The sequence below is a fragment of the Crinia signifera genome, chromosome 1 (genome assembly GCF_055691185.1).
Source record: "Crinia signifera chromosome 1, ASM5569118v1, whole genome shotgun sequence".
NCBI lineage: Eukaryota > Metazoa > Chordata > Amphibia > Anura > Myobatrachidae > Crinia > Crinia signifera.
Window position 1 is genome coordinate 1,465,818 of NC_139217.1, and position 10,616 is coordinate 1,476,433.

The following is a 10,616-nucleotide window of genomic DNA, read 5'->3' on the forward strand; positions in this document are numbered from 1 at the left end:
GCTCACCATGTAATGATTCCCCAGTGTGTGCAGTGTGTGCGTAGCCCAGGACTTACTCAGCGGCTGCGATAGAATCAGGCTGACCGGGGGCGGAGCTGATGTCACATGACTTCACCTCACACACCTGGCCACGCCTGCGTATTACCTGACACTCCCAGATAACAGGCGCTCACCATGTAATGATTCCCCAGTGTGTGCAGTGTGTGTGTAGCCCAGGACTTACTCAGCGGCTGTGATAGAATCAGGCTGATCGGGGGCCGTGCTGACATCACATGACTTCCCCTCACACACCTGGCCACACCTGCATATTACCTGACACTCCCAGATAACAGCCGCTCACCATGTAATGATTCTCCAGTGTGTGCAGTCTGTGTGTAGCCCAGGACTTACTCAGCGGCTGTGATAGAATCAGGCTGATCGGGGGCGGAGCTGACGTCACATGACTTCCCCTCACACACCTGCGCACGCCTGCGTATTACCTGACACTCCCAGATAACAGCCGCTCACCATGTAATGATTCCCCAGTGTGTGCAGTGTGTGCGTAGCCCAGGACTTACTCAGCGGCTGTGATAGAATCAGACTGATCGGGGGCAGAGCTGACATCACGTGACTTCCCCTCACACACCTGGCCACGCCTGTGTATTACCTGACACTCCCAGATAACAGCCGCTCACCATGTAATGATTCCCCAGTGTGTGTAGCCCAGGACTTACTCAGCGGCTGTGATAGAATCAGGCTGATCGGGGGCGGAGCTGATGTCACATGACTTCCCCTCACACACCTGGCCACGCCTGCGTATTCCCTGACACTCCCAGATAACAGCCGCTTACTATGTAATGATTCCCCAGTGTGTGCAGTGTGTGTGTAGCCCAGGACTTACTCAGTGGCTGTGATAGAATCAGGCTGATCGGGGGCGGAGCTGATGTCACATGACTTCCCCTCACACACCTGGCCACGCCTGCATTATCCCTGACACTCCCAGATAACAGCCGCTCACCATGTAATGATTCCCAAGTGTGTGCAGCCTATGCGTAGCCCAGGACTTACTCAGCGGCTGTGATTAGAATCAGGCTGATCAGGGGCGGAGCTGACATCACATGACTTCTCCTCACACACCTGGCCACACCTGCGTATTCCCTGACACTCCCAGATAACAGCCGCTCACCATGTAATGATTCCCAAGTGTGTGCAGTCTGTGTGTAGCCCAGGACTTACTCAGCGGCTGTGATAGAATCAGGCTGATCAGGGGCGGAGCTGACATCCCATGACTTCCCCTCATACACCTGGCCACACGTGCGTATTACCTGACACTCCCAGATAACAGCCGCTCACCATGTAATGATTCCCCAGTGTGTGCAGTCTGTGTGTAGTCCAGGACTTACTCAGCGGCTGTGATAGTATCAGGCTGATCGGGGGCGGAGCTGACGTCACATGACTTCCCCTCACACACCTGGCCACACCTGCGTATTACCTGACACTCCCAGATAACAGGCGCTCACCATGTAATGATTCCCCAGTGTGTGCAGTGTGTGTGTAGCCCAGGACTTACTCAGCGGCTGTGATAGAATCAGGCTGATCGGGGGCCGTGCTGACATCACATGACTTCCCCTCACACACCTGGCCACACCTGCATATTACCTGACACTCCCAGATAACAGCAGCTCACCATGTAATGATTCTCCAGTGTGTGCAGTCTGTGTGTAGCCCAGGACTTACTCAGCGGCTGTGATAGAATCAGGCTGATCGGGGGCGGAGCTGACGTCACATGACTTCCCCTCACACACCTGCGCACGCCTGCGTATTACCTGACACTCCCAGATAACAGCCGCTCACCATGTAATGATTCCCCAGTGTGTGCAGTGTGTGTGTAGCCCAGGACTAACTCTGCGGCTGTGATAGAATCAGGCTGATCGGGGGCGGAGCTGACGTCACATGACTTCCCCTCACACACCTGCGCACGCCTGCGTATTACCTGACACTCCCAGATAACAGCCGCTCTCCATGTAATGATTCCCCAGTGTGTGCAGTGTGTGCGTAGCCCAGGACTTACTCAGCGGCTGTGATAGAATCAGACTGATCGGGGGCAGAGCTGACATCACGTGACTTCCCCTCACACACCTGGCCACGCCTGTGTATTACCTGACACTCCCAGATAACAGCCGCTCACCATGTAATGATTCCCCAGTGTGTGTAGCCCAGGACTTACTCAGCGGCTGAGATAGAATCAGGCTGATCGGGGGCGGAGCTGATGTCACATGACTTCCCCTCACACACCTGGCCACGCCTGCGTATTCCCTGACACTCCCAGATAACAGCCGCTTACCATGTAATGATTCCCCAGTGTGTGCAGTGTGTGTGTAGCCCAGGACTTACTCAGTGGCTGTGATAGAATCAGGCTGATCGGGGGCGGAGCTGATGTCACATGACTTCCCCTCACACACCTGGCCACACCTGCGTATTACCTGACACTCCCAGATAACGGCTCCTCACCATGTAATGATTCCCCAGTGTGTGCAGTGTGTGTGTAGCCTAGGACTTACTCAGTGGCTGTGATAGAATCAGGCTGTTCGGGGGCGGAGCTGATGTCACATGACTTCCCCTCACACACCTGGCCACGCCTGCATTATCCCTGACACTCCCAGATAACAGCCGCTCACCATGTAATGATTCCCAAGTGTGTGCAGCCTATGCGTAGCCCAGGACTTACTCAGCGGCTGTGATTAGAATCAGGCTGATCAGGGGCGGAGCTGACATCACATGACTTCTCCTCACACACCTGGCCACACCTGCGTATTCCCTGACACTCCCAGATAACAGCCGCTCACCATGTAATGATTCCCAAGTGTGTGCAGTCTGTGTGTAGCCCAGGACTTACTCAGCGGCTGTGATAGAATCAGGCTGATCAGGGGCGGAGCTGACATCCCATGACTTCCCCTCATACACCTGGCCACACGTGCGTATTACCTGACACTCCCAGATAACAGCCGCTCACCATGTAATGATTCCCCAGTGTGTGCAGTCTGTGTGTAGTCCAGGACTTACTCAGCGGCTGTGATAGTATCAGGCTGATCGGGGGCGGAGCTGACGTCACATGACTTCCCCTCACACACCTGGCCACACCTGCGTATTCCCTGACACTCCCAGATAACAGCCGCTCACCATGTAATGATTCCCCAGTCTGTGTGTAGCCCAGGACTTACTCAGTGGCTGTGATAGAATCAGGCTGATCGGGGGAGGAGCTGATGTCACATGACTTCCCCTCACACACCTGGCGACGCCTGCGTATTACCTGACACTCCCAGATAACAGCCGCTCACCATATAATGATTCCCCAGTGTGTGCAGTCTATGCATAGCCCAGGACTTACTCAGCGGCTGTGATAGAATCAGGCTGATCGTGGGCGGAGCTGACATCACATGACTTCCCCTCACACACCTGGCCACGCTTGCATTATCGCTGACACTCCCAGATAACAGCCGCTCACCATGTAATGATTCCCCAGTGTGTGCAGTGTGTGTGTAGCCCAGGACTTACTCAGCAGCTGTGATAGAATCAGGGGGCGGAGCTGACATCACATGACTTCCCCTCACACACCTGGCCACACCTGCGTATTACCTGACACTCCCAGATAGCAGCCACTCACCATGTAATGATTCCCCAGTGTGTGCAGTCTGTGCGTAGCCCAGGACTTACTCAGCGGCTGTGATAGAATCAGGCTGATCGGGGGCGGAGCTGACATCACATGACTTCCCCTCACACACCTGGCCACACCTGCGTATTACCTGACACTCCCAGATAACAGGCGCTCACCATGTAATGATTCCCCAGTGTGTGCAGAATGTGCGTAGCCCAGGACTTACTCAGCGGCTGTGATAGAATCAGGCTGATAGGGGGCGGAGCTGACATCATATGACTTCCCCTCACACACCTGGCCACTCCTGCGTATTACCTGACACTCCCAGATAACAGGCGCTCACCATGTAATGATTCCCCAGTGTGTGCAGTGTGTGCGTAGCCCAGGACTTACTCAGCGGCTGTGATAGAATCAGGCTGATCGGGGGCGGAGCTGACATCACATGACTTCCCCTCACACACCTGGCCACGCCTGCGTATTACCTGACACTCCCAGATAACAGGCGCTCACCATGTAATGATTCCCCAGTGTGTGCAGAATGTGCGTAGCCCAGGACTTACTCAGCGGCTGTGATAGAATCAGGCTGATCGGGGGCGGAGCTGACATCATATGACTTCCCCTCACACACCTGGCCACTCCTGCGTATTACCTGACACTCCCAGATAACAGGCGCTCACCATGTAATGATTCCCCAGTGTGTGCAGTGTGTGCGTAGCCCAGGACTGACTCAGCGGCTGTGATAGAATCAGGCTGATCGGGGGTGGAGCTGACGTCACATGACTTCTCCTCACACACCTGGCCACACCTGCGTATTACCTGACACTCCCAGATAACAACCGCTCACCATATAATGATTCCCCAGTGTGTGCAGTCTGTGTGTAGCCCAGGACTTACTCAGCGGCTGTGATAGAATCAGGCTGATCGGGGGCGGAGCTGACATCACATGACTTCCCCTCACACACCTGGCCACACCTGCGTATTACCTGACACTCCCAGATAACAACCGCTCACCATATAATGATTCCCCAGTGTGTGCAGTCTGTGTGTAGCCCAGGACTTACTCAGCGGCTGTGATAGAATCAGGCTGATCGGGGGTGGAGCTGACGTCACATGACTTCTCCTCACACACCTGGCCACACCTGCGTATTACCTGACACTCCCAGATAACAACCGCTCACCATATAATGATTCCCCAGTGTGTGCAGTCTGTGTGTAGCCCAGGACTTACTCAGCGGCTGTGATAGAATCAGGCTGATCGGGGGTGGAGCTGACGTCACATGACTTCCCCTCACACACCTGGTCACACCTGCGTATTACCTGACACTCCCAGATAACAGGCGCTCACCATGTAATGATTCCCCAGTGTGTGCAGTGTGTGTGTAGCCCAGGACTTACTCAGCAGCTGTGATAGAATCAGGGGGCGGAGCTGACATCACATGACTTCCCCTCACACACCTGGCCACACCTGCGTATTACCTGACACTCCCAGATAGCAGCCACTCACCATGTAATGATTCCCCAGTGTGTGCAGTCTGTGCGTAGCCCAGGACTTACTCAGCGGCTGTGATAGAATCAGGCTGATCGGGGGCGGAGCTGACATCACATGACTTCCCCTCACACACCTGGCCACACCTGCGTATTACCTGACACTCCCAGATAACAGCCGCTCACCATGTAATGATTCCCCAGTGTGTGCAGTCTGTGTGTAGCCCAGGACTTACTCAGCGGCTGTGATAGAATCAGGCTGATCGGGGGCGGAGCTGACATCATATGACTTCCCCTCACACACCTGGCCACTCCTGCGTATTACCTGACACTCCCAGATAACAGGCGCTCACCATGTAATGATTCCCCAGTGTGTGCAGTGTGTGCGTAGCCCAGGACTTACTCAGCGGCTGTGATAGAATCAGGCTGATCGGGGGCGGAGCTGACATCACATGACTTCCCCTCACACACCTGGCCACGCCTGCGTATTACCTGACACTCCCAGATAACAGGCGCTCACCATGTAATGATTCCCCAGTGTGTGCAGAATGTGCGTAGCCCAGGACTTACTCAGCGGCTGTGATAGAATCAGGCTGATCGGGGGTGGAGCTGACGTCACATGACTTCTCCTCACACACCTGGCCACACCTGCGTATTACCTGACACTCCCAGATAACAACCGCTCACCATATAATGATTCCCCAGTGTGTGCAGTCTGTGTGTAGCCCAGGACTTACTCAGCGGCTGTGATAGAATCAGGCTGATCGGGGGCGGAGCTGACATCACATGACTTCCCCTCACACACCTGGCCACACCTGCGTATTACCTGACACTCCCAGATAACAACCGCTCACCATATAATGATTCCCCAGTGTGTGCAGTCTGTGTGTAGCCCAGGACTTACTCAGCGGCTGTGATAGAATCAGGCTGATCGGGGGTGGAGCTGACGTCACATGACTTCCCCTCACACACCTGGTCACACCTGCGTATTACCTGACACTCCCAGATAACAGGCGCTCACCATGTAATGATTCCCCAGTGTGTGCAGTGTGTGCGTAGCCCAGGACTTACTCAGCGGCTGTGATAGAATCAGGCTGATCGCGGGCGGAGCTGACATCACATGACTTCCCCTCACATACCTGGCCACACCTGTGTATTACCTGACACTCCCTGATAACAGCTGCTCACCATGTAATGATTCCCCAGTGTGTGCAGTGTGTGCGTAGCCCAGGACTTACTCAGCGGCTGTGATAGAATCAGGCTGATCGGGGGCGGAGCTGACGTCACATGACATTCCCTCACACCTGGCCACGCCTGCATTATCCCTGACATTCCCAGATAACAGCCGCTCACCATGTAATGATTCCCCAGTGTGTGCAGTGTGTGCGTAGCCCAGGACTTACTCAGCGGCTGTGATAGAATCAGGCTGATCGGGGGCGGAGCTGACATCACATGACTTCCCCTCACACACCTGGCCACGCCTGCGTATTACCTGACACTCCCAGATAACAGCCGCTCCCCATGTAATGATTCCCCAGTGTGTGCAGTGTGTGCGTAGCCCAGGACTTACTCAGCGGCTGTGATAGAATCAGGCTGATCGGGGGCGGAGCTAATGTCACATGACTTCCCCTCACACACCTGGCCACGCCTGCGTATTACCTGACACTCCCAGATAACAGCCGCTCACCATGTAATGATTCCCAAGTGTGTGCAGTGTGTGCGTAGCCCAGGACTTACTCAGCGGCTGCGATAGAATCAGGCTGATCGGGGGAGGAGCTGACGTCACATGACTTCCCCTCATACACCTGGCCACACCTGCGTATTTCCTGACACTCCCAGATAACAGCCGCTCACCATGTAATGATTCCCCAGTGTGTGCAGTGTGTGTGTAGCCCAGGACTTACTCAGCAGCTGTGATAGAATCAGGCTGATCGGGGGCGGAGCTGGCGTCACATGACTTCCCCTCACACACCTGGCCACGCCTGCGTATTACCTGACACTCCCAGATAACAGCCGCTCACCATGTAATGATTCCCCAGTGTGTGCAGAATGTGCGTAGCCCAGGACTTACTCAGCGGCTGTGATAGAATCAGGCTGATCGGGGGCGGAGCTGACATCATATGACTTCCCCTCACACACCTGGCCACTCCTGCGTATTACCTGACACTCCCAGATAACAGGCGCTCACCATGTAATGATTCCCCAGTGTGTGCAGAATGTGCGTAGCCCAGGACTTACTCAGCGGCTGTGATAGAATCAGGCTGATCGGGGGCGGAGCTGACATCACATGACTTCCCCTCACACACCTGGCCACGCCTGCGTATTACCTGACACTCCCAGATAACAGCCGCTCACCATGTAATGATTCCCCAGTGTGTGCAGTGTGTGCGTAGCCCAGGACTTACTCAGCGGCTGTGATAGAATCAGGCTGATCGGGGGCGGAGCTGACATCACATGACTTCCCCTCACACACCTGGCCACGCCTGCGTATTACCTGACACTCCCAGATAACAGGCACTCACCATGTAATGATTCCCCAGTGTGTGCAGAAAGTGCGTAGCCCAGGACTTACTCAGCGGCTGTGATAGAATCAGGCTGATCGGGGGCGGAGCTGACATCATATGACTTCCCCTCATACACCTGGCCACGCCTGCATATTCCCTGACACTCCCAGATAACAGCCGCTCACCATGTAATGATTCCCCAGTGTGTGCAGTGTGTGCGTAGCCCAGGACTGACTCAGCGGCTGTGATAGAATCAGGCTGATCGGGGGCGGAGCTGGCGTCACATGACTTCCCCTCACACACCTGGCCATGCCTGCATTATCCCTGACACTCCCAGATAACAGCCGCTCACCATGTAATGATTCCCCAGTGTGTGCAGTGTGTGTGTAGCCCAGGACTTACTCAGTTGCTGTGATAGAATCAGGCTGATCGGGGCAGAGCTGACGTCACATGACTTCCCCTCACACACCTGGTCACACCTGCGTATTACCTGACACTCCCAGATAACAGGCGCTCACCATGTAATGATTCCCCAGTGTGTGCAGAATGTGCGTAGCCCAGGACTTACTCAGCGGCTGTGATAGAATCAGGCTGATCGGGGGCGGAGCTGACATCATATGACTTCCCCTCACACACCTGGCCACTCCTGCGTATTACCTGACACTCCCAGATAACAGGCGCTCACCATGTAATGATTCCCCAGTGTGTGCAGTGTGTGCGTAGCCCAGGACTGACTCAGCCGCTGTGATAGAATCAGGCTAATCGGGGGCGGAGCTGACGTCACATGACTTCTCCTCACACACCTGGCCACACCTGCGTATTACCTGACACTCCCAGATAACAACCGCTCACCATATAATGATTCCCCAGTGTGTGCAGTCTGTGTGTAGCCCAGGACTTACTCAGCGGCTGTGATAGAATCAGGCTGATCGGGGGCGGAGCTGACGTCACATGACTTCCCCTCACACATCTGGCCACGCCTGCGTATTACCTGACACTCCCAGATAACAGCCGCTCACCATGTAATGATTCCCCAGTGTGTGCAGTGTGTGTGTAGCCCAGGACTTACTCAGTTGCTGTGATAGAATCAGGCTGATCGGGGCAGAGCTGACGTCACATGACTTCCCCTCACACACCTGGTCACACCTGCGTATTACCTGACACTCCCAGATAACAGCCGCTCACCATGTAATGATTCCCAGTGTGTGCAGTCTGTGTGTAGCCCAGGACTTACTCAGCGGCTGTGATAGAATCAGGCTGATCGGGGGCAGAGCTGACATCACATGACTTCCCCTCACACACCTGGCCACACCTGTGTATTACCTGACACTCCCAGATAACAACCGCTCACCATATAATGATTCCCCAGTGTGTGCAGTGTGTGCGTAGCCCAGGACTTACTCAGCGGCTGTGATAGAATCAGGCTGATCGGGGGCGGAGCTAATGTCACATGACTTCCCCTCACACATCTGGCCATGCCTGCGTATTACCTGACACTCCCAGATAACAGCCGCTCACCATGTAATGATTCCCCAGTGTGTGCAGTCTGTGCGTAGCCCAGGACTTACTCAGCGGCTGTGATAGAATCAGGCTGATCGGGGAGGAGCTGATGTCACATGACTTCCCCTCACACACCTGGCCACGCCTGCGTATTCCCTGACACTCCCAGATAACAGCCGCTCACCATGTAATGATTCCCCAGTGTGTGCAGTGTGTGCGTAGCCCAGGACTTACTCAGCGGCTGTGATAGAATCAGGCTGATCGGGGGCGGAGCTGACATCACATGACTTCCCCTCACACACCTGGCCACGCCTGCGTATTACCTGACACTCCCAGATAACAGGCGCTCACCATGTAATGATTCCCCAGTGTGTGCAGAAAGTGCGTAGCCCAGGACTTACTCAGCGGCTGTGATAGAATCAGGCTGATCGGGGGCGGAGCTGACATCATATGACTTCCCCTCATACACCTGGCCACGCCTGCATATTCCCTGACACTCCCAGATAACAGCCGCTCACCATGTAATGATTCCCCAGTGTGTGCAGTGTGTGCGTAGCCCAGGACTGACTCAGCGGCTGTGATAGAATCAGGCTGATCGGGGGCGGAGCTGGCGTCACATGACTTCCCCTCACACACCTGGCCATGCCTGCATTATCCCTGACACTCCCAGATAACAGCCGCTCACCATGTAATGATTCCCCAGTGTGTGCAGTGTGTGTGTAGCCCAGGACTTACTCAGTTGCTGTGATAGAATCAGGCTGATCGGGGCAGAGCTGACGTCACATGACTTCCCCTCACACACCTGGTCACACCTGCGTATTACCTGACACTCCCAGATAACAGGCGCTCACCATGTAATGATTCCCCAGTGTGTGCAGAATGTGCGTAGCCCAGGACTTACTCAGCGGCTGTGATAGAATCAGGCTGATCGGGGGCGGAGCTGACATCATATGACTTCCCCTCACACACCTGGCCACGCCTGCGTATTACCTGACACTCCCAGATAACAGCCGCTCACCATGTAATGATTCCCCAGTGTGTGCAGTCTGTGCGTAGCCCAGGACTTACTCAGCGGCTGTGATAGAATCAGGCTGATCGGGGGAGGAGCTGGCATCACATGACTTCCCCTCACACACCTGGCCACGCCTGCGTATTACCTGACACTCCCAGATAACAGCCCCTCACCATGTAATGATTCCCCAGTGTGTGCAGAATGTGCGTAGCCCAGGACTTACTCAGCGGCTGTGATAGAATCAGGCTGATCGGGGGCGGAGCTGACATCATATGACTTCCCCTCACACACCTGGCCACGCCTGCGTATTACCTGACACTCCCAGATAACAGCCGCTCACCATGTAATGATTCCCCAGTGTGTGCAGTCTGTGCGTAGCCCAGGACTTACTCAGCGGCTGTGATAGAATCAGGCTGATCGGGGGAGGAGCTGGCATCACATGACTTCCCCTCACACACCTGGCCACGCCTGCGTATTACCT